The sequence below is a fragment of the Eleutherodactylus coqui genome, chromosome 2, assembly GCF_035609145.1.
Source record: "Eleutherodactylus coqui strain aEleCoq1 chromosome 2, aEleCoq1.hap1, whole genome shotgun sequence".
NCBI classification, from domain to species: domain Eukaryota; kingdom Metazoa; phylum Chordata; class Amphibia; order Anura; family Eleutherodactylidae; genus Eleutherodactylus; species Eleutherodactylus coqui.
In genome coordinates this window covers 324,235,990-324,258,268 of record NC_089838.1, presented here as the reverse complement: position 1 = coordinate 324,258,268, position 22,279 = coordinate 324,235,990, and the positions used below count along the sequence as shown (strand labels likewise).

The 22,279-nt window shown below is 42.4% G+C and overlaps 1 non-coding gene across 1 annotated transcript; it reads left to right on the top strand.

Annotated features, from left to right (window-relative positions):
- The first annotated feature begins 8,700 nt into the window (after positions 1-8,700).
- Positions 8,701-8,772, top strand: TRNAW-CCA (transfer RNA tryptophan (anticodon CCA)). The gene has a single exon. It is a non-coding gene; the product is annotated as a tRNA-Trp (tRNA).
- Positions 8,773-22,279: the final 13,507 nt, after the last annotated feature.

The window sequence follows — 22,279 nt, the reverse complement described above, 5'->3', positions numbered from 1 at the left end:
TGGGGGCAGTAATATAGTAGTTATATTCTTGTACATAGCGGCAGTATTATAGTAGTTATATTCTTGTACATTGGGGGCAGTATTATAGTAGTTATATTCTTGTACATAGGAAGCAGTATTATAGTAGTTATATTCTTATACATAGGGGCAGTATTATAGTAGTTATATTCTTGTACATAGGGGGCAGTATTATAGGAGTTATATTCTTGTACATAGGGGCAGTATTATAGTAGTTATATTCTTGTACATAGGAGCAGTATTATAGTAGTTATATTCTTGTACATAGGGAGCAGTATTATAGTAGTTATAGTCTTGTACATAGGGGGCAGTATTATAGTAGTTATATTCTTGTACATAGGGAGCAGTATTATAGTAGTTATAGTCTTGTACATAGGGGGCAGTATTATAGTAGTTATATTCTTGTACATAGAAGCAGTATTATAGTAGTTATATTCATGTACATAGGGGGCAGTATTATAGTAGTTATATTCTTGTACATAGGGGGCAGTATTATAGGAGTTATATTCTTGTACATTGGTGGGCAGTATTATAGTAGTTATATTCTTGTACATAGGGGGCAGTATTATAATAGTTATATTCTTGTACATAGGAGGCAGTATTATAGTACATATATTCTTGTACATAGGAACAGTATTATAGTAGTTATATTCTTGTATATAGGGGGCAGTATTATAGTAGTTATATTCTTGTACATAGGAGCAGTATTATAGTAGTTATATTCTTGTACATAGGAGGTAGTATTATAGTAGTTATATTCTTGTACACAGGGGGCAGTATTATAGTAGTTACATTCTTGTACATAGGAGCAGTATTATAGTAGTTATATTCTTGTACATAGGGGCAGTATTATAGTAGTTATATTCTTGTACATAGGGGGCAGTATTATAGTAGTTATATTCTTGCACATAGGGGGCAGTATTATAATAGTTATATTCTTGTACATAGGAGGCAGTATTATAGTAGTTATATTCTTGTACATAGGGGGCAGTATTATAGTAGTTATATTCTTGTACATAGGGGGCAGTATTATAGTAGTTATATTCTTGTACATAGTGAGCAGTATTATAGTAGTTATATTCTTGTACATAGGAGCAGTATTATAGTAGCTATATTCTTGTACAGAGAGGGCAGTATTATAGTAGTTATATTCTTGTACATAGGGGGCAGTATTATAGTAGTTATATTCTTGTACAGAGAGGGCAGTATTATAGTAGTTATATTCTTGTACATAGGGGACAGTATTATAGTAGTTATATTCTTGTACATAGGGGGACAGTATTATAGTAGTTATATTCTTGTATATAGGGGGGCAGTATTATAGTAGTTATATTCTTATACATAGGGAGCAGTATTATAGTAGTTATATTCTTGTACATAGGGGGCAGTATTATAGTAGTTATATTCTTGCACATAGGGGGCAGTATTATAATAGTTATATTCTTGTACATAGGAGGCAGTATTATAGTAGTTATATTCTTGTACATAGGGGGCAGTATTATAGTAGTTATATTCTTGTACATAGGGGGCAGTATTATAGTAGTTATATTCTTGTACATAGGGAGCAGTATTATAGTAGTTATATTCTTGTACATAGGAGCAGTATTATAGTAGTTATATTCTTGTACATAGGTAGCAGTATTATAGTAGTTATATTCTTGTACATAGGAGCAGTATTATAGTAGTTATATTCTTGTACAGAGAGGGCAGTATTATAGTAGTTATATTCTTGTACATAGGGGGCAGTATTATAGTAGTTATATTCTTGTACAGAGAGGGCAGTATTATAGTAGTTATATTCTTGTACATAGGGGGCAGTATTATAGTAGTTATATTCCTGTACATAGGGAGCAGTATTATAGTAGTTATATTCCTGTACATAGGGGGCTATATTATAGTAGTTATATTCTTGTACATAGGAGGCAGTATTATAGTACTTATATTCTTGTACATAGGAGGCAGTATTATAGTAGTTATATTCTTGTACATAGGAGGCAGTATTATAGTACTTATATTCTTGTACATAGGGAGCAGTATTATAGTAGTTATATTCTTGTACATAGGGGCAGTATTATAGTAGTTATATTCTTGTACATAGGAGGCAGTATTATAGTACATATATTCTTGTACACAGGAGGCAGTATTATAGTAGTTATAGTCTTGTACATAGGTGCAGTATTATAGTAGTCGTATTATTGTACATAGGGGGCAGTATTATAGTACATATATTCTTGTACATAGAGGGCAGTATTATAGTAGTTATATTCTTGTACATAGGGGTCAGTATTATAGTAGTTATATGCTTGTACATAGGGGGCAGTATTATAGTAGTTATATCCTTGTACATAGGGGGCAGTATAATAGTAGTTATATTCTTGTACATAGGGGGCAGTATTATAGCAGTTATATTCTTGTACATAGGGGGCAGTATTATAGTAGTTATATTCTTGTACATAGGGGGCAGTATTATAGTAGTTATATTCTTGTACATAGGGGGCAGTATTATAGTAGTTATATTCTTGTACATAGGAGCAGTATTATAGTAGTTATATTCTTGTACATAGGGGGCAGTATTATAGTAGTTATATTCTTGTACATAGGGGGCAGTATTATAGTAGTTATATTCTTGTACATAGGGGGCAGTATTATAGTAGTTATATTCTTGTACATAGGGGGCAGTATTATAGTACTTAGACTGCTCGGCCACGCTACCTCTGGAAACCCCTTTTTCTACTGCCCTGTTCTCGAAGTTTGTTCCACCAAAGTATTGGTGGAGCAAACACACTGACCCAACAAACCGCTGATGAGAGGGAGCCCCACGCAATGGATCCCCACCAATCTTCTATTTATGGCTTATACTGCAGAAAGACCATTGACAGTTTACAGCTTGACAACCCTTTTAAGCTATTGCCACATAAATGGTAGTTTCCAGTATAAAAAGTGAACATATTTTATCTTAAAGGAACTCTCCAATTAAACGGGATACCCTATATTATGCCTTTTTCAGATTTGAGGGGTCGGTGCACAACTCAGGTCTACAAAAAAAAATCTACAAATACAGAAGTCATGCAAGCTCTGCTGTTTGTAAACCTCCAAAAGACTCTTGGCAGCGGTGGGATTCGAACCCACGCCCCCGAAGAGACTGGAGCCTTAATCCAGCGCCTTAGACCGCTCGGCCACGCTACCTGTCGTGACCCCTCATTAAACTGCTTTGTTCTGAAACTTTTTTCCATCAAAAATAATTCTAAACTTATTATTGATCCTGTTTCCCTGAAAATAAGACATACCCTGAAAATAAGACATAGCATGATTTTCCAGAATTTTTGAGAATGCAAAAGGATTTTTCAGGCTTTTTTGAGGATGCTTGAAATATAAGCCCTACTCCAAAATTAAGCCCTGCTAACAGTTTAATTAAAAAGTCAATTTAAATAGTGTCCAGGCAGCTATACATGTAAAAAAGTTAAACCTTTTTGACAAAAATTAATATAAGACACTGTCTTATTTTTGGGGAAACACGGTAGTATTGATATTGGTGCTGGGACCATTAGGATGCGCGGCTCTCCATCTGCCAATCTTAACCAATCCCTATTCCTTCTACAGAAAGAGTACAGCTTGTCTTCGTGTTATAGCCTTTTTAGGACACCAGCTTTCCTTCAGCTTGCTCATTTTGCATCCTTTTGTCTTTTTAGGATAGGGAATACGCAGCTGCTTGAATCATGAATGCACTTTATGCAATTAGCAAATAGTGTAATAAATGTTCATTAACTGTTCCAGAAACTGTGACAAACTTTATCTACAACTTTGACCTCGTGGCGCAACGGTAGCGCGTCTGACTCCAGATATAAACAAAAAAAAAAACGTTTGCTCCGGTGTTGCCAGTAGAGCAACGTGTGATTGTTCCCAGTGAGAGAAATACATGATGTTACAGCAAGACTATTTTGCACTCAAAACTTAAAAAAACAAACAAACAGAGCTGAGACATACATCGTAAATCAGTCCACTGAGCTCAGGATAGTTTTATGATGTGTCTTATCTCTCCTTCAATCTGCACATGGAAGGAGACGCAGCACCACCTAGTGGATGGCAACATTATTACAAGTCAAGTTTTGAATTTTTATGAAGTTTCAAAGCAAATGGAAAAAAAAAAATTATGTTTCAGAGGAGGACATCCCTCTTGACGTCCTTCAGATCTTTTTATATTATCCACTTATGTAAGAATCCCGGGCTGAGGTTCAATCCATTCTTGAGGGTGTCAAACATGACCATAAATTTGTACTCCGTAATTCTTCTGTGACGCTGCGACTTGAAATTGCCCTTCAGTATAATAACCCTCATCTGCTCTATGCTGTGTCCATGACCACAAAAATTTTTTTGCCACAGGTAGTTCAGTCTTTCCGTCTGTAATTGTGTGGCCATGACATCTCATCCTGGCTCTCAGTTTTTGTCCTGTTTTCCCAACATAAAGGCCCCCAGCCGGACATTTACTGCATCAGGTACACAACTTCAGATGTGGAACATGTGACCGTACCCCGGGATCTTATAGTCCTTCCGTATCCTGTCCGCAGTCAGTAAATGTGAGCAGGTCTTGCAGCTCCTTACCTTACAGGGATAGGTTCCTTTTTGTATGACCGAGGACAATGCACTCCTGATTATAAAGTTCCTCAGACTTGGAGGTTCCTGTAGCACTGAAGGGGAGGGTCCCGTAATATGGTGTTCAGGTGGTCATCTTTCTGTAGGTATGGTGGGGTTTCTTTGCAGTCTTCCTTCGTACCTCCACCTGTGGATTGTAGGTCACTACTAGAGGTACACGTCCATTTTTTTCTTTCTCCAGATTTAAAGGTTGCGTGTTCAAATCACATCGGGGTCAAGCTGACCTTTTCACGATCGAGTTCAGGCCTTTTTGCACATGGTAGTGCATTTGACTCCATATCATGTTGGGGTCATGTGATTTTTGCAAAAATTGTCTAACAGTTCTTTTAAGCAGTTGGTCCTGGTGTCTTCAAATCACTTTTGGTTCACCTGATACTTTTCATACAAGTTTGGAAGCACCGTCAAAAACATTGCTGAATACGGTCAAAGCTTACCCCACCCCGTACAGCTAAGGTCAGATGGCAAGTGTCGTCTGTAAAACTTTCAAGATAATTTGCTTAAGAAATTTTGACTTTGACCCTCCTTCAACATGTTTCCATACTTCAGCATGTAGCATTCCAGTGAACCCCTGATTTGTACACTCCGCCTTCTGATCTGGATTCAGACTGGCTACTCTTGCACCACATTGAGGCCCTTTTCAAAAATAATGTTGCAGCTTGTCAACTTTTAGAAGTAGTGCCCCTTTTAGTAATAAATAAGTATAAGGAAGGCAGCACACTGGAATAGATCCTCTTACCAGTAGATGTCCAGAAAAAGGGTTTTATTCATGATCCACATAGAAAAAAATTGCGACGTTTCGATCATCCGCTGTGATCTTTCTCAGGCATCTTTTAGTAATAGAGACCCATTTTTAGTAGCAGTGCCCCCTTTTAGAAGTAATGCCCCCTTGTAATTGTAGTGTCTGCTTTTAGTAGTAATGCCCACGGCGTCCCCTCGTATTTAATCATAAATAAAAAGTCCATATTTGCCTTTGGTAGCTGTAATGGGCACACTGTCCTCCGCTGACCTCCAACTTCCGTATTGTGCGGTCATGTGACAATCATATGATCGCTGCGGACATTCTCAGCTTGACTAACACTGAGGCCAGGGATGTCTGCAGCGATCTTGTGATTGTCACATGACCTCACAACATGGAAGTCAGCAGAGAAAAGCACCCCCATTACAGCTGCCGGGGAGCGATACAGGAGGGGAGTATGGAGTGTTTTTTTTTTATTTAAGCACACTTTAAATTAAACTCGGGGGCCTTACGATTTTGAAAGGTAGTTTAATAACCCCTTCCTGCTATATGATGTACATTTACATCATGCAGGTGTGAGGTATGTATGAAGAGAGATCGCGGTGTGACCTCTCTTCATATAGCGCAGGCGTCAGCTGTTTATCACAGCTGACACCTGCGGACAATAGCTGCAATTGTTCAAGCGGCCAATTGCAACTATTAACCCTTTAAATACCCCGAACGGCCCCCGCGTGAATTTGCAGGGAGCCGTATGGGTGTCATCACAGCTGGGGTCCTTCTGAAAGGCCCCAAGGCTGCCTTAGCAGACTGCCTATTTAGCCGTCCCTGTGAGGTGGCTTTATAGACTTCCTGTCAAATTGCAGTACGATGTAATGCTATACTTCAGGAGCGATCAAAGCATTGCTAGTTGTGGTCCCCCAGGGGGGCTAAAAAAAAGGTAAAAATAAGATCAGTGAAGTTTTATTAATTGTAAAAAAAAAAAAGTAATTAAACAGTTTAAATCCCCCCCTTTTGCCATATCTATAATCAAAAAATCTACATCATAGAACAAAAATACATATTTTGTATCGCCGCGTCCGTAAAAGTCCGATCTATCAAAGTAACACATTATGTACCCCGCTCAGTGAACGTCGTCTGAAAATAAAAAAAGGCCAGAAATGCACTTTTTCAGTCACCCTGTCTCCCAGAAAAAAATGCAATAAAAAGCAATCAAAAAGTCGTATGTATTCCGAATTAGTACTGACGGAAACTACAGGACGTCCCGCAAAAAATGAGCCCTCGCACAACTATTTTGACGTAAAAATAAAAAAGTTATTGCGCGCACATGATGACGGCAGAAAATAATTTTAAAAAATTAAATGTCTTTGAAAAAAAATAAAAGTAGTACAGCAAAAAAAAAAAAAACTACACAAGTTTGGTATCGCGGTAATTGTACTGACCTATAGAAAAAAGTCATCAGGTCATTTTTGTTGCAGTTTGTGCGCCGTGGAAACAAGACGCACTAAAAGATGGCGGAATGTCGTTTTTTTCCACTTTATTCCACTTAGAATTTTTAAAAAGTTTCTCAGCACATTATATGGTACAATAAATGGCACCATTGAAAAATAAAACTCGTCCCGCAAAAAACAAGCCCTCATAGAGCGACGGTGATGGATAAATAAAGGAGTTACGATTTTTTAAAGGGGCGTGGAAAAAATGAAAATGGGGGGAAAAAAGGGGCCGCGTCATTAAGGGATTAAAGAGGTTGTCTAGTTGTAAACTATTGATGGCCTATCTGAAGATTAGGCCATCAATAGTAGATTACAGGTTTTCTGCCCCCTGGGGCACCTTCTGATCAGCTGTGCCAATGGGTCAGTGTGCTTGTGCACTGAGCTGATTTCTGCAGGAAGCAGATAGCTCCATTTCCACTGCAGTGGCCAGGCTTGGTATTACAGACAAAGTTCCAATTGAAGTGAATGGGAGTTTAGCAAGCAATACCAAACCTGGCCACTAAAGTGCAAACAGAGCTTTCTGCTTCCTGCAGAAATCAGCTCAGTGCACAATCACACTGATCCAACAAACAGCTGATCAGAGGGAGCCCCTATTTATGGCTTATCTTGCAGACAGACCAGCGACAGTTTACAGCTGGACAACCCTTTTAAGCTATTGCCACCTAAATGTCAGTTTCCAGTATAAAAAGTGAACATATTTTAGCTTAAAGGAACTCTCCAAGTGATACACTATATTATGCCTACTGCAGGCTTGAGGGGGTGGTGCACAACTGAGACCTACAAAAACAAATCTGCAGATATACAAGTCATGCACAATCCACACTTGGAATAATACATTGTATTTTCTCGAGTATTCATTAAAATCAGTAGCAAATTGTAATTCTGTAATCACATAGGAAGTCCGGTATTGCTGTTTAGTCAAAAACTTCTTGGCAGCGGTGGGATTCGAACCCACGCCCCCGAAGAGACTGGAGCCTTAATCCAGCGCCTTAGACCGCTCGGCCACGCTACCTCTGAAAAGCTTTCTATCCACTGCTCTTTTTGGTAAGTTGCTCCATGAAAAATAATTCTAAAACTTCTATGTAATATTGATACGGGGGGCGTATATAGTTGCAAAGTCATCCCAGGAACCCAAATCCTTCTTTCTTAAACCAACTCTGGAGCCACTTGCTTATTTCCCTAATCTCCTGCTGCCTTTCTGGTGTGGCACGTGGTACCAGTAGTATTTCAAAATACACTAGTTTGGAGGTCCTTGCCCTAAGCTTACATCCTAGTTCCCTGAAATCATTTTTAAGGACCATCAACCTACCTCTGAATTTGTCATTGGTGTCAATGTGTACCATGACCGCTGGATCCTCACCAGCCCTTCTCAGTAATCAGTCAACCCGATCCGTAATGTGTCGAACTCGAGTACCAGGAAGACAACACACCAACAACATGGTCAAAAAGAATGCTGAATAAGAGCAAAGTTAAAAAATTCTTTGACCTTGTGGCGCAAAATAGTTCCTCTGTCTCCATATCAGCTGACCATTTCATCCTCATACCAGTGCAGAAACATGGCCCTCCATCTGCCAATCTCAACCAATCCCTATTCCTTCTACAGAGAGAGTACAGGTTGTCTTCGTGTTATAGCCTTTTTAGGACACCAGCTTTCCTTCAGCTTGCTCATTTGGCCTCTTTTTGTCTTTTTAGGATAGGGAATACGCAGCTGCTGGAATCATAACTGCACTTTACACAATTATCAAATAGTGTAATATATGTTTATTAACTATTCCAGAAACTGTGACTAACTTTATCTACAGCTTTGACCTCGTGGCGCAACGGTAGCGCGTCTGACTCCAGATCAGAAGGTTGCGTGTTCAAATCACGTCGAGGTCAACTGATTTTTTTTTATGATCGGGTACATGGTCGAAAAGAGTGCTGAATAGGGTCAAAGTTATTCCTGTGACCTTTTGCATAACGTAGATCTTCTGTCTCCATATCAGAAGAATGCGTCTTTAAATCACATTGGTATCTGCTGAATATTTCACCCTCGTACCCATATGGCCCTCCATCTGCCAATTTCACCCAATCCCTATTCTTTCAATAGAAAGGTAGAGTTTGTCTTCATGTTATAGCCTTTTTAGCTCACCAACTTTCCTTAACCTTGAAGTCAATGGGAGCCGTGCCTGCAGTTACAAGGTCCGGCCACTACACAGAGATCTGGGCAGAGACTTTGCTGCTTTTGCTCCGACTTTTGTTTTATTGTGACTGACAGCATGCACCCGCTCAGCTGATCGGTCAAGGTCCCCCAGCTAATCAACTGTTAATGATCTATCCTGAGGATAGGTCATCAATAGTATAGTCCACGGAAAATCCCTTTAATGTTAGATTTGTATGTCTCCTAAGTTGCTTTAAAAAAATAAAGTTTTTCAATTGTGCTTCCAGAATAAAGTAAACAGGTGGAAGTATACATCTCATCAAATATTTGTACAGTATGTTTGCACATGTTTGACACGTTGCAGTTAAATTTTCAAAATGTTCCCAATTTTGGTACTTTTAATAAATATACATAAATTCTATTGGTCTATTTTTACCACCTTAATGAAGGGCAATATGTGGCGAAAAAACAATGTCAGAATCACTTCGATATGCAAAACCTTTACAGAGTTATTCTATGTTAATGTGACACGTGTCAGATTTGGCCTGGTCATTACGGGGTTAGGGTGGCAAATTTTGAGTCCTTTCCTCCTTTTAGGATAGAATCTTTTAAGCTGCTCGAATCATGAATATACTTCAGGCAATAGACTTTTTGACAAATATATCTTAAGTAACTGGTCCTGAAATTTTGACAGACCTTTAGGCCCCTTTCACATGGGCGACGCGATATCGTCACGTGAAAATCACAGCGATATTGCATCTGTGGTCTGTGCGATATCATGTTTTTGTGTCGCTACAAAGTCGTGCAATTTTGTAGCGCTCTTTTGCCGGGATTCAAGCCGTGCCTTGAAATATAAACCCTAGCTGCATAAAAAAAAATAAAGATACGTTCCCAAACAGCCGCTGTCCACTCCACTGTGAGGTAAACAAGTGGCTCAAGAGTTAGTGCAAGAAGGAGGGCTGTGGCTTCTTGGAGAACTGGGCTGACTTTGCTGTCGGCTACAGGCTCTACAGTAGGAACGGGCTGCATCTTAATGGGGAGGGTGCAGCTGTGCTAGGGGAGAAGATAACTAGAAGGTTAGAGAAGTGTTTACACTAGGGACGGGGGGGGGGGGGGTTGGTGGCAAAAAGCATAAGAGGGGAGAAAACAGTGTAGACAGTGACCTGGGACCAAGCATTGGGAATAGGGGGTCGAACGGTGGTGGGGTTAGTGCAGTTAGAGCTGATGGAACAGCTAATAGGACCATAAGTGGCATAATGAATATAAAGAATAACAACAACGATATAAATTGTATGACAACGACTGCAAGAAGTCTGATCAGTAAAGTGGGCGAGCTAAAAGCGAGAATGTCCGAAGAAAATTACGATATAGTAGGAATAACGGAAACATGGCTATGGGGGGGGGGGTTATTATCCATATATAATAAGGGAAGATGAAACCTGTGAATCTCACTAGGGTGGTAAGTTCTTGAGAACAAATAAAGATGACTACCTAACCCAACCTATGCAGGAGCCAACTAGAAGGAGGGCATCCTGGACTTACTATTAACTAACAAACCGTACAGAATCATGGAGGTGCAGGTGGAGGGACACTTGGGAATTAGTGACCACAATATAATTAATTTACAGTGGTCATTCAACAAAAAGCCTCATCAGGGAGCGCCAAAAACACTGAACTTTACTAAAGGAATTTTAGTTTAAAAAAAAGTCCACCTATGGAAAAAATCTTTAGCCTTTATTAATAATCAGTATCACAGCATAATAAAAACTTGGAACACATTTCAGTCAGCATCCGACCTTGTTCACCCTACTTTACTAAAGCTTAATTTGACCAGCTCAGAACTTCTATCGGTATCATTAATTGGGACAGCATCCTCAAAAATAATAGTGTAGGCGACAAATGGGAGAAGTTTAAAAACATCCTAATTACCTCATTTGAGCACTTCCTACCCTTTAAAAATAAAAGAACTACCAGTAGAAGGAAACCAATGTGGCTCGACAAGACTATAAGGGGGCTATAAGAGAAAAAAAGAATGTGTTTAAACTATTAAAACAAGAGGGCAGTGCAGAAGCGCTAAAAACATACAGGGTAAAAAAACTAATTATGTAAAGGAAAAGATCAAAACTGCAAAGGAGGAGGCAGAAAGACTGATCGCCAAAGAGAGCAAAAATAACCCTAAACTATTTTTTAATTTTATAAACGGTAAAAGGATTTGCACTGAGAGCACTGGCCCTTTAACAAATAATGCAGGAGAAACCATAGAGGATGATGAGGGGAAAGCGAATTTATTAAATAGTTTTTTCTCAAGTATATTCATGAAGGAAAAATATATGTCATACAAGATGCAGAGGGATAAAACGACCCCCCAAAATATTACCTGCCTAACTCAGGAGGAAGTGCAAAGCTAGTTAAAAAAGATTGAAGTCGACAAATCACCAGTCCCAGATGGAATACACCCAAGGGTTCTAAGGGAGCTAAATGACGTGATAGACAGACCGCTGTTTCTTATATTTATGGACACTATTGGGACAGGGGTTGTACCACTGGATTGGCATATTTCCAATGTGGTTCCACTATGCAAAAAGGGTCAAGAAGGGAGTCGGTAAGTCTCACTTCAATAATTGGAAAAATAAATGAGGGGTTTATGAGAGATGCCATCCTGGAATACCTCAAGGAAAACAACAGTATAACTCCTCATCAGCATGGGTTCACAAGAGGTCGATCATGTCAGACCAATTTGATCAGCTTCTACAATGAAGTAAGTTCTAAGCTGGACCTGGGAGAGTCTATTGATCTCGTATATATGGATTTTTCCAAAGCATTTGACACTGTGCTACATAATAGGCGGATATGTAAAATGAGACGACTGTCTGGGCAAAAACGTGTGTATCTGGGTAAAAAAAAAACTCTTGAAGAGACATGAGATAGATGCTTTCTATCTATCTATGACTGGTAAAAGTTATACATCTCCCTTTATACACTGTAAAGAATTGCACACTTTACACACAATTAAAAATGCATCAAAACACATGTATAATGTATGCAGTTTCTTAAAACCGTATGTGGTCTTTGAATATCGCATGCAGTTTTTTGGTGTTTTTTTTTTTAAATTTAGTTCAAAAGTACAACAAAAAACATGAACACAGCCCAAGGCCACTCTCACACACGCGTTCAGAAAATGCAGTTCTAAATTGTGCCATTTTTACTGCAATTTCAGTTTATTAATTTTGTTGTCCTTCTTTAAACCCCCTCAAGCACTACAACATCTTAGAGTCAGGTAGGAAATTTCAAAACATTGATCCGGGGATTATTCTGACTCCCATAATGGAGTCGAGAAGAAATTTTTCCCCCAATGGGCTGTTGGCTTCTGCTTCATTGGGTTTTTTTGCCTTCAGCTGTATCAACAAGGGGGGAGTGGAAACAGGCAGAACTGGATGGACATTGTCTCCCTTCAGCCTAACATACTAAGTGGTTCATCACAGCCATTCAATGGATGGCTGTGATTGGTTCATAAAGCGCTGGTTTCGATTGGCTAAGCTGTGGCGCTCGAGAACCAATTACAGCCAGCACTTCCTGGAGGTGGGGAATTTGAACCCCTGACCAGGAAGCACTGAGAGAATACTACAAGCAAGGGTCGGGGACCTGCAGAGAAGATGTGATGGAGTGAACAGCGGCTGTTAGGTGATATATTTGGGTTTTTTTGTTTTTTTTTCTATGCAACTAGGGCTTATTTTAGGGCTTTTACAGTAGGATTTCCAACTGTAAAAGTTGCATCGCATGTTTTCATGTGATGCGATGCAACAGAAAGGAAGGCTCCACAGGGAAACATGGGTTACAAAACATTGCAAATTCTGGTAATATCTAGCAACCAGCAATTTTTTTCCTTGCAATGTCGCAGGCTACAAAACATCGCTAATGTGAAGGAACCCATAGGAAAGCATCGGCTTCACATACATGTGATTTGCAGCACTGTTGCATCGCAAGAAAATCACGCAATTTTGTTGCCTTTGTGAAACCGGCCTCATTGTGACTTCATAGCACAATGTTGGCATGTATGACTTCTGAATGGAAGGTTGTGCATTTGAACCATGTCAGGGTCAGGTGATTTTTCATGATCGATTACAGAAACCTGGTCAAAAAAGTTGCTGAATAGGGTCTAAGTTAAAAAAAATTGGATTTGACCTTTTGGTGCATGATAGTGCATTTGACTCCATATCATGTTGGTGTCATGTGACCTTTGCAAAAATTGTCTGACAGTTCTTTTAAGCAATGGGCCCTGAAACATTTTCAGAAACCAGGATGCCATCAGACCTCGTGGTGTATCGTTGGCGTCTTCAATCATTTTTGGTTCACCTGACTTTTTCATACAAGTTCGGAAACACTGTCAAAACATTGCTGAATACGGTCAACGACTCACCACTCCTCATACAGCTAAGGTCAGATGGCAAGTTATCAGCTGTAAAATTTTCAAGATAATTTGCTTTAGAAATTTTGACTTTGACCCAATTCCGCCCTCTTCCAACATGTAACTTTCTAGTGAATCACATCATTTTTTTCAATCAACCTTCTGATCTGGATTCAGACTTGCTACAATTGCACCACATTGATGGTGCAGCATTTTTTTGAATAGTTTGGGGCTCCCATTGCCTAAAACTATATACTCACCATGGCGCAGGACCACAATAAGACAATCAGGTACCATGGCAACTGACATCACCAGACCAGTAGTCCCAGTGATGAAGCCCCTGACAGGTTTACAGGACTTTACTGATAACATCCCTGTTCAGCCTCCTATTGGCTGCAGTGGTCATGTGGGTAAATAATTCATGTGACCGCTGCAGGAGGAAGCAAACAAGGCTTGTGATAACCAGAGCGGCGGGGTTGGCACCAATGTTAGGCCGTCTATCTGGACCCTCCAGGTGTTTGGATAGAGATTCTTGTCCAGACCCCCCTGAAGGAACTCCAGGATCTTGGGGATATTGGGAGAGGAAAAAATGATTGCCCTTTCCCCACACCCAGCTACAAACTTGTTCCAGCTTTTTTGTTACATTTTGTTTGCCGATTCCTTCCTACTGAGCAGTAATGTGCTCACTATCTCTCAGGAGAAACCTCGTCCTAGTAACATGGATTTCTCAAAATTCAAAGTTTATATGGTATAGGCTTGTCAGGTTCGGGGTGCTTTAAAGGACCCTGAGTTAGGAGGTCTGGATGTACTGGCAGTGGGACTGGAACCTGCCAACTTAGACTCTTTAGAAGCCTGAACCAGGCCTCCTTGTTGGCCAAAAGGGAGAGATTAATATCAGGGTGCACTTCTGGGAGAGAGCTTCTGCAGAACCCTCGGAATCAATGGAATTGGAGGGAAAGCGTAGACCAGTCCTTGACCTCAGTCCTGTGTTAGGGCATCTATTGCCGCCGGGTAGTCTCCTGGACTGAGTGAGAAGAATCTTTTTACTTTGCGATTCTTCCTTGTCATGAAGAGGTCTATGTGCGGCACTCCTCACCTAATTGTTAGTGCATTAAAGACCTCCTGTGAAAGAGACCATTGCCCAGAATGAACTTGTTGTCTGCCTAAGTCCGCCTCCCTGTTTAGGACTCTCTTTAGATGGACTGCTGAGATTGACAAGATGTTTCTTTCTGCCCACAGGAAGATCTTTTGTGCTACACTCCGTAGGGCCCCACATCTTGTCCCTCCCTAATGTCTGATGTAGGCCACTGCCATTGTGTTGTCCGATAGAATCTCCAGATGCCTGCTCTGGACTACCCCATTGATCTTCTGAATGGTCATCAAGATCGCTTACAGATATCTGACATTTTAGGACTGTTCTCTTACCCCTTGGAAGCATGCCCCCTGAAGATACAGATCTCCTATATGCGCTCCCCAGCCCCTTGCACTGGCATCCATCATGATGCATATCACTGGATCATGTGACCAGTGAATGTTTCCTGAAAGGTTCTGAGTTGAGAGCCACCAGGTCAGAGAAACTCTTATTGTATTGATTATATGCATCCGCCTGTCCAGGGACGATTCTTTCCTGTCCCATGACGCCAAGATTTCTGCTTGTAGAACTCTTGCCCAGGCTTGGGCCCACGCCACCGCCGGGATGCATGACATGAGTTTCCCTAACAACCTCATTGCTGAGTTTTGTGTTTCAGGAAGTTTTTTACTAGATAGCATAATTTCTGCGCTTTTGTTAAGGGAAGGAAGGAGCATTGATTTTCTGAGTCCAGAAGAAATCCAAGAAAAACCTTCTTCTGACTGGGAGTCGTATCTGATTTTTTCTAGTTGATTATCCACCCCAGATATTGGAGGAGGTGGAGTACTGTTGCCAAATGATCCCCCAGATGCTTCTTGGAGTCTGCTACTACCAATAGATCGTCTAGTTATGGTATGATCAAGATTGACTTTTCCCTCAAGCTGGCTACTAGCTCCCCCATAATTTTGGTGAAGATGCGGGGGAGCAGAGGATATCCTGAATGGGAGACAGGTAAACTGGAAATGGCTTATCTTTCCCTTCATGCATAATGCAAACCTTAGATACCTTTGGGAGTGCTCATGGATCGGCACATGAAAATATGAGTCTTTTAGGTCTATGGACGCTATGAACGCTCCCTTCTTTATTAGCTTTGTAACTGAATTTATTGGCGCCATCTTGAATTTTCTGTACCTTATATGGATTTTCAAAGGTTTCAGGTTTATCATCCTTCCGCATGGTTTCTTTTGCTAAAAATAGACAGGAGTAGTGGCCCCCTGGTCCCCGTTCTTGAGAGACCGGTATTACGGCCCCTATTTGTAGTAGCTCTTACTGCTCGTTGAAGCTGTTTCAATTGTCTGGCTGATCCTGTTGTAGTTAGTACATTTTCTCAGGCAAGACACTAGGAATCCAGGTATCCCCGCAGATATGGGCCCACCAGCTCGCAAAGACCCTTAGTCTTGCTCCCACAGAGATGGTGCCAGGGCCTGGGTTTAGAGGCCTCCCCCTGGTGAGGGTTAAAGAGGAAGTCTCTTCCCCTACCCCCTTTGGGTTAGCTCCAACGGCCCCTCTTCCATTTACGTGCCTGCTGAATTGTCGTGTGAAAAAGGTTTTTATTCCTAGGCTGTTTTTCTTTGGGAAACCCCTTCTTTTTGTCTGCCACCTTCTCCAGTATCTTGTCCAAATCAGATCTGAACAGGAATTGGCCATGGAAGGGCAGGGAACATAGCTTGCTCTTGGATGCCAGGTCCCCTGACCATGACTTCAATCATAACACTCTCCTAGTTGAATTTGAGAGCGCCGCTGTGCGTGCGGAAAACCTGACCGTCTCTGCTGATGCATCGGGAGGGACTCCAGCATCTGGTCTCTCGGGGTCTTGTTTAGTAGGTGCACCTCTAACTGGTTTAGCCACACATTTAGTGTTGTGGCGACACAAGTGGCTTTCGCTCCTGGCCTCAACATATTGGAGGCTGCCTCCCAGGTTTTTTTAAAGAGACTCTCTGCTTTCCTATCCCTTGGGTCTCTCAACTGGGTGGCGTCCTCAAAGAGTAGAGTCGTACGTTTGGCCACCTTAGCCATGGGAATGTCTACCCTAGGGATTTCTTTCCAGTCTGCACAGACCTCTTCTGCAAAGGGGCTGCACCTCATGATACCCCTGGAAGAAAAAGAGCCTTTGTCTGGCCTGCTCCATTCTTTTTCAATCATTTTTTGCACGTTGATTTGAACAGGAAAAGTATGCCTGTGCCTCTCCCCCAGGCCACCGAAGACTTCGTTCTGTATCATGCGTTTCTTTCTGGGCTCCTCCATGTTTAATGTAGCCTTAATAGCGTTAATTAACTCAGCTATATCCTCGGGGTTAAATTAAAAAAAAATTATAGTCATCCTCACCAGAGGATTCTGCAGGGTCTGCTTGTTCGTCCGAGTTTAAGGAACTTTTTTCGGAGTTAGAGAATCCATAGGGACTACTTGGTCCCCTCTGTCGTTTCTGAGAAGAGGCTGCAGATGGACGTGCCTCTTGCAAGGCCCAGCGGACTTCTTCCCTAATCAAGGATTTAATATCATGCATAAATCCCCAAGACTCTTCATTAATAATTTTAGCAATACAGAAGGGATTTGTCATATGCGGACGGCAGCTTTTTTTATGCCTGCCGCGCATTTTTTTGAACAGACTATTGTGGTTGCTTCCTTTTTTCCCCCTGACAACAAGAAAAAAGAGGCACAATAAATGCATAGACTTCCCACACATACATTTTATGCAGCAACTTTTTACCCAACGGGCTACTTACGACCCCCGAGGTAGTAGCCGGGTCGGCTACGTTGAATAGTGGAGTACTCATGCCATGAAGTACTGCGGATATGTTGGATAAAGGTCCTGAACACTGCAGGATCCAAACACTGACGTCCATTTCTTTTGCTTCTGTCAGATTCCTTTATATTTTTGAATTTGCCGCTCTGCCACTAATCCACGCCCTCCACCACGTCCTGCTGACTCTGATCCCGCTGTCAGTATGCATTTCTCTTGCAGCTAGGAGCTCCAGCCCCCAGCACCTCTCTGGCATACCTGCTTCCTGGCGGGACAGGAAAAACACTGAGGAAGGCGGGAAAGGGGGGAGGCAATCTCAGGTGTGCTGTCGTTGAGATGATAGGCAAAAAACAATGTTATCAGTGCCCCCGCAGAAAATCACAGCATGCGGTTCCTGCTACCAGCTGGCCGGCCGAATGATGGTTTTTGTGCTGAACTTAAAATAATTGATCAGCCGAAAAGCTAACGATGGTAGCATTTACATGCAGCGATTATCACTCAAAGGACATTGTTTGGATAAATAGCTAAAAGCTATGTGTGATTGGCTGAGTGCTCAGCCAATAGCTAAGCAGTAGCTGCTACTGGCTGAGCCCTCAGCCAATCTGCAAAGCCCTTTCAGGAGGCGGGGATTTTTAAATCCCAGATTGCTGAAAGAGCTTCATAGCAGTGCCGGGGAGCCAGCAGGAGGACGCGGCTGAGCGCAGGAGAGGTGAGTAATAATTTTTTTTATTTTTTCACCACTTATTGATGATTATCGGGGAAGGGCTTATATTTCAAGCCCTTCCCTGATAATCATTCTGCGGGGCTCGGCTGAAACCATTGATTTTCCTGATAATTGCTGGGCTGAACCTGCAAGCATGGGTGCAGCCCAGCAATTAGCGCTAATACATAAGTGTTAACGGTGCCCGTGTAATGCCAGCCTGCGTCAGTCTAGATCTCAAGGTTTTTCTGTTTATTTATTAGAACACATCAACAAGGATGGGATTTGAATCCGCAAAGCACAATATATTAGCAGTGTGTAAAGTCACGGTGTTCTCCTGGGACCTGTTCTATATGGGTTTCCAAGACCACACTTCCACAGGTGTGGGATGAGTGGGCTGGCTGGGTGTAAAGTTCTCCAGTCAGCCAATCCCCACCGATCTGCGGCACATTAGTACCAGCCACTCTTGCTAGAGGATGGTGGTCATTTATCTTTTTACTCATCCCTCCCAGATCGCTGCTGTTGGAGTCTTGAATGTTTTACTTGGTGTTGCTGCATGCATGAGGTGCTGGGTGGGATTCCCTCTTCTTCGAATTATCACTTATCGTTCAGTCGGGGCATTTAGACTGATTGAAAATTGGTGAGATTCTTGCCAAATCGCTAGAATCTGAACGATTATCAGCCCGTGTAAAAGCGCCCTTAGTTTTGTGATGTGGCTTGTACGGGTGAAGCACATTATAGCCACGCGGTGCACCTGTGCAAGCCACGGAGCCAAAAACCACATAACTGAACCCCGGCAACATCCAGGACAAACGGTTACATGTATTGGCCCTCTAATTGTAAGACTGAGCTTTCCACATTTACAGCTCAAGCAGCGCTGACTTCCTGGGCACCATGATGCCAGGAGTTCAGAACGATGGCGCTGCAGCCGTCAGGTACCAGTGAGTGACATCATCTTCCACAACAAAAACCGGGAGAATGGTGGGACCGCAGCAGTGGGCTGACGAGAGCTCTCTATTATTTCAGTACCCTTGGACCTTTACATGAAATGTAATCTGGTGACCAGACAACCCCTTTAAATGGTTCAGGATCTCAGACGATATCTCACTGTTCCAGTTTCTATGATTATATGTCCGCCAGTTACAACTGCAGCTGTTCTCAAGGACATCTCATAATCCAGGAATTCGCTACTCTAAAGGTAAATAGAATTAATAACCAATTCCCGGTCATGAATAAACTTCAGAAACACAATCGGCATGAACCACTCATTGTAAACTCTAAAAACTTAAAGGGGTTGTCCCGCGCCGAAACGGGGTTTTTTTTTTTTAACCCCCCCCCCCCGTTCGGCGCGAGACAACCCCGATGCAGGGGTTAAAAAAACAACCCGCACAGCGCTTACCTGAATCCCGGCGGTCCGGCGTCTTCATACTCACCTGCTGAAGATGGCCGCCGGGATCCTCTGTCTCAGTGGACCGCAGGGCTTCTGTGCGGTCCATTGCCGATTCCAGCCTCCTGATTGGCTGGAATCGGCACGTGACGGGGCGGAGCTACACGGAGCCGGCATTCTGCACGAGCGGCCCCATAGAAGACTGCAGAAGACCCGGACTGCGCAAGCGCGGCTAATTTGGCCATCGGAGGGCGAAAATTAGTCGGCTCCATGGGAACGAGGACGCTAGCAACGGAGCAGGTAAGTATAAAACTTTTTATAACTTCTGTATGGCTCATAATTAATGCACAATGTACATTACAAAGTGCATTATTATGGCCATACAGAAGTGTATAGACCCACTTGCTGCCGCGGGACAACCCCTTTAAGCCAATTCTGCACAAAGCCCCATTGAAATACAGTGGGACTGGATTTGGGATCCATGTCATACAGATTCCAAATATGGCCTCATTTAGAGGGCCGTCATGTGATAGCATTTATGCATCACTATTATGTCTGTCCCCAACCAAAGGTCTAGTGTCCTGAATTTACAGTATTTGAGGGGTCTGTGATGCTGTCAGGTCATTAGAACTATGAGGTGCATTCAAGATATAAGTCTCCTAATACTTTTCTCAGGTACAGCAGCAGATAGAAACATGGGACACCTTTCAGAAGACTCTGGCATACGTCAGGGATGAGCGAGACAGTTGGGAAGATCGTCCGGCCACAGAAGCCACCACAGCGGCTGCAGTTAGAAGTATTTTCATTACATAAAATGATGACCTTCACGTTCCAAGAACAGCATGTAATCATCCGTTTTCTTCGCTTGCATGCAAGGCCGACTACATACAGACAGAACCAAAGGGTAACGATCAGAGCGGGGTACTCTGAACTCCTCTGACAAATCCCGCCTCGAAGTGGAGCATCCGTCCCGAAAGGACAACCCCACTACCTGAAGGAGCACAGGTCCAGAGTCAGAGGGGAACCGAAGCACAGAAACTGGGGACAAACAGTAACTGACAACAAATCAAAGCCGAGAACACCAAACAAACAAGAACAGAGGGAACTAACCAGAAGCCAGGCACCAGATAACAGACAGGTAAACTGAGCAAGCTGACTAGACCAGAAATATAACCAGCCAGGAAGAGCTGGATTATATAGGGAAAGGGGAGAAGCTCATTGGTTGACAGGGCTGTCAATCACCAGCCACTACCTCAGCTAACAGCTGCAGGGCTAATTAACCTTAACTAGTCAGGACAGGAGATATTACCCCAACTAGTCAATATAGACCCAAGTGTAGTAAAGTGATGTGATAAATGCTTTATGTCTCCATTCAATAATGCTGCCCATTTTGTACCAATTCACTAATAATGCCCCCTTTCAGAAATAATGGATGGGACTTGTGGCCACATTACAGGCCTGTGAGTGAGGCCGACTCAGAGAAGCGTTGCAACCTTTGCTATTAAATTATGGGAAATTACACTCATTGTCAGACCAATCTCTCCCCTAGAAGGCATACATACATATATATATATATATACACTCATTGTCAGACTAATCTCTCCCCTAGAAGTTGTTGGATGGAACTTTCTCTTAGTAAATGTAACACTGATATAAGTGATCACAATATCACAGAAAAAGAGTCATTTGTTGTAGAAAACTGACCCCTTATAGGGAGGCTCTAGTACCCTGTTGAAACGCATCTAACTTGGATACAAAATGTGATATGGCAGGGTATAGAGGCTCTAGTATCCTGTTGTACCACCTCTAGCTTGGATACAAGATGTGATATGGTGAGTATGGAGGCTCTAGTAGCCTGTTGTACCACCTCCACCTTGGATACAAGATGTGATATGGGCAGGCATGGAGGCTCTAGCACTCTGTTGTACTGCCACTAGCTTGCCTACAGGATGTGATTTGGGGAGGCATGGAGGCTCTAGTACCCTGTTGTACCACATCTATCTTGGATAAAAGATGTGATACGGGTGCGCATGGAGGCTCTAGTACCCTGTTGTACAGCCTCTAGCTTGGTTACAAGATGTGATACGGGCAGGCATGGAGCCTCTAGTAACCTATTGTACCGCCTCTAGCTTGGACACAAGATGTGATACTGGCAGGCATGGAGGCTCTAGTACCCTGTTGTACCGCCTCTAGCTTGGATGCAGGATGTGATACGGGGACGGGCATGGATGCTCTAGTACCCTGTTGTACCGCCTCTAGCTTGCCTACAGGATGTGATATGGGTAGCTATGGAGGCTCTAGTACCCTGTTGCACCACCTCTAGCTTGGATACAAGACGTGATACAGGCGTGCATGGAGGCTCTAGTATCCTGATGTACCACCTCTAGCTTGGATACAACATCTTAAATGGGTGGGTATGGAGGGTCTAGTACTCTGTTGTACTGCCTCTAGCTTGTCTACAAGATGTGATATGGGCAGGCAGGCATGGAGGCTTTAGTACCCTATAGTACTGCCTCTAGCTTAGATACAAGATGTGATACGGGTGAGCATGGAGGCTCTAGTATTCTGTTGTACTACTTCTAGCTTGGATACAGGATGTGATACGGGGACGGGCATGGATGCTCTAGTACCGTGTTGTACCGCCTCTAGCTTGCCTACAGGATGTGATACGGCAGGCATGGAGGCTCTGGTACCCTGTAGTACCGGCTCTAGCTTCGATACAAGATGTGACACGGCAGGGCATGGAAGCTCTAGTACCCTGTTGTACCACCTTAAGATTTGATGTGGATAGGCATGGAGGCTCTAGTATCCTGTTTGTCCACCGTATGATATCCTATGGCATATAGCTCCACATTTGCTGTAACTGAGATTCTAGATCGTGCAA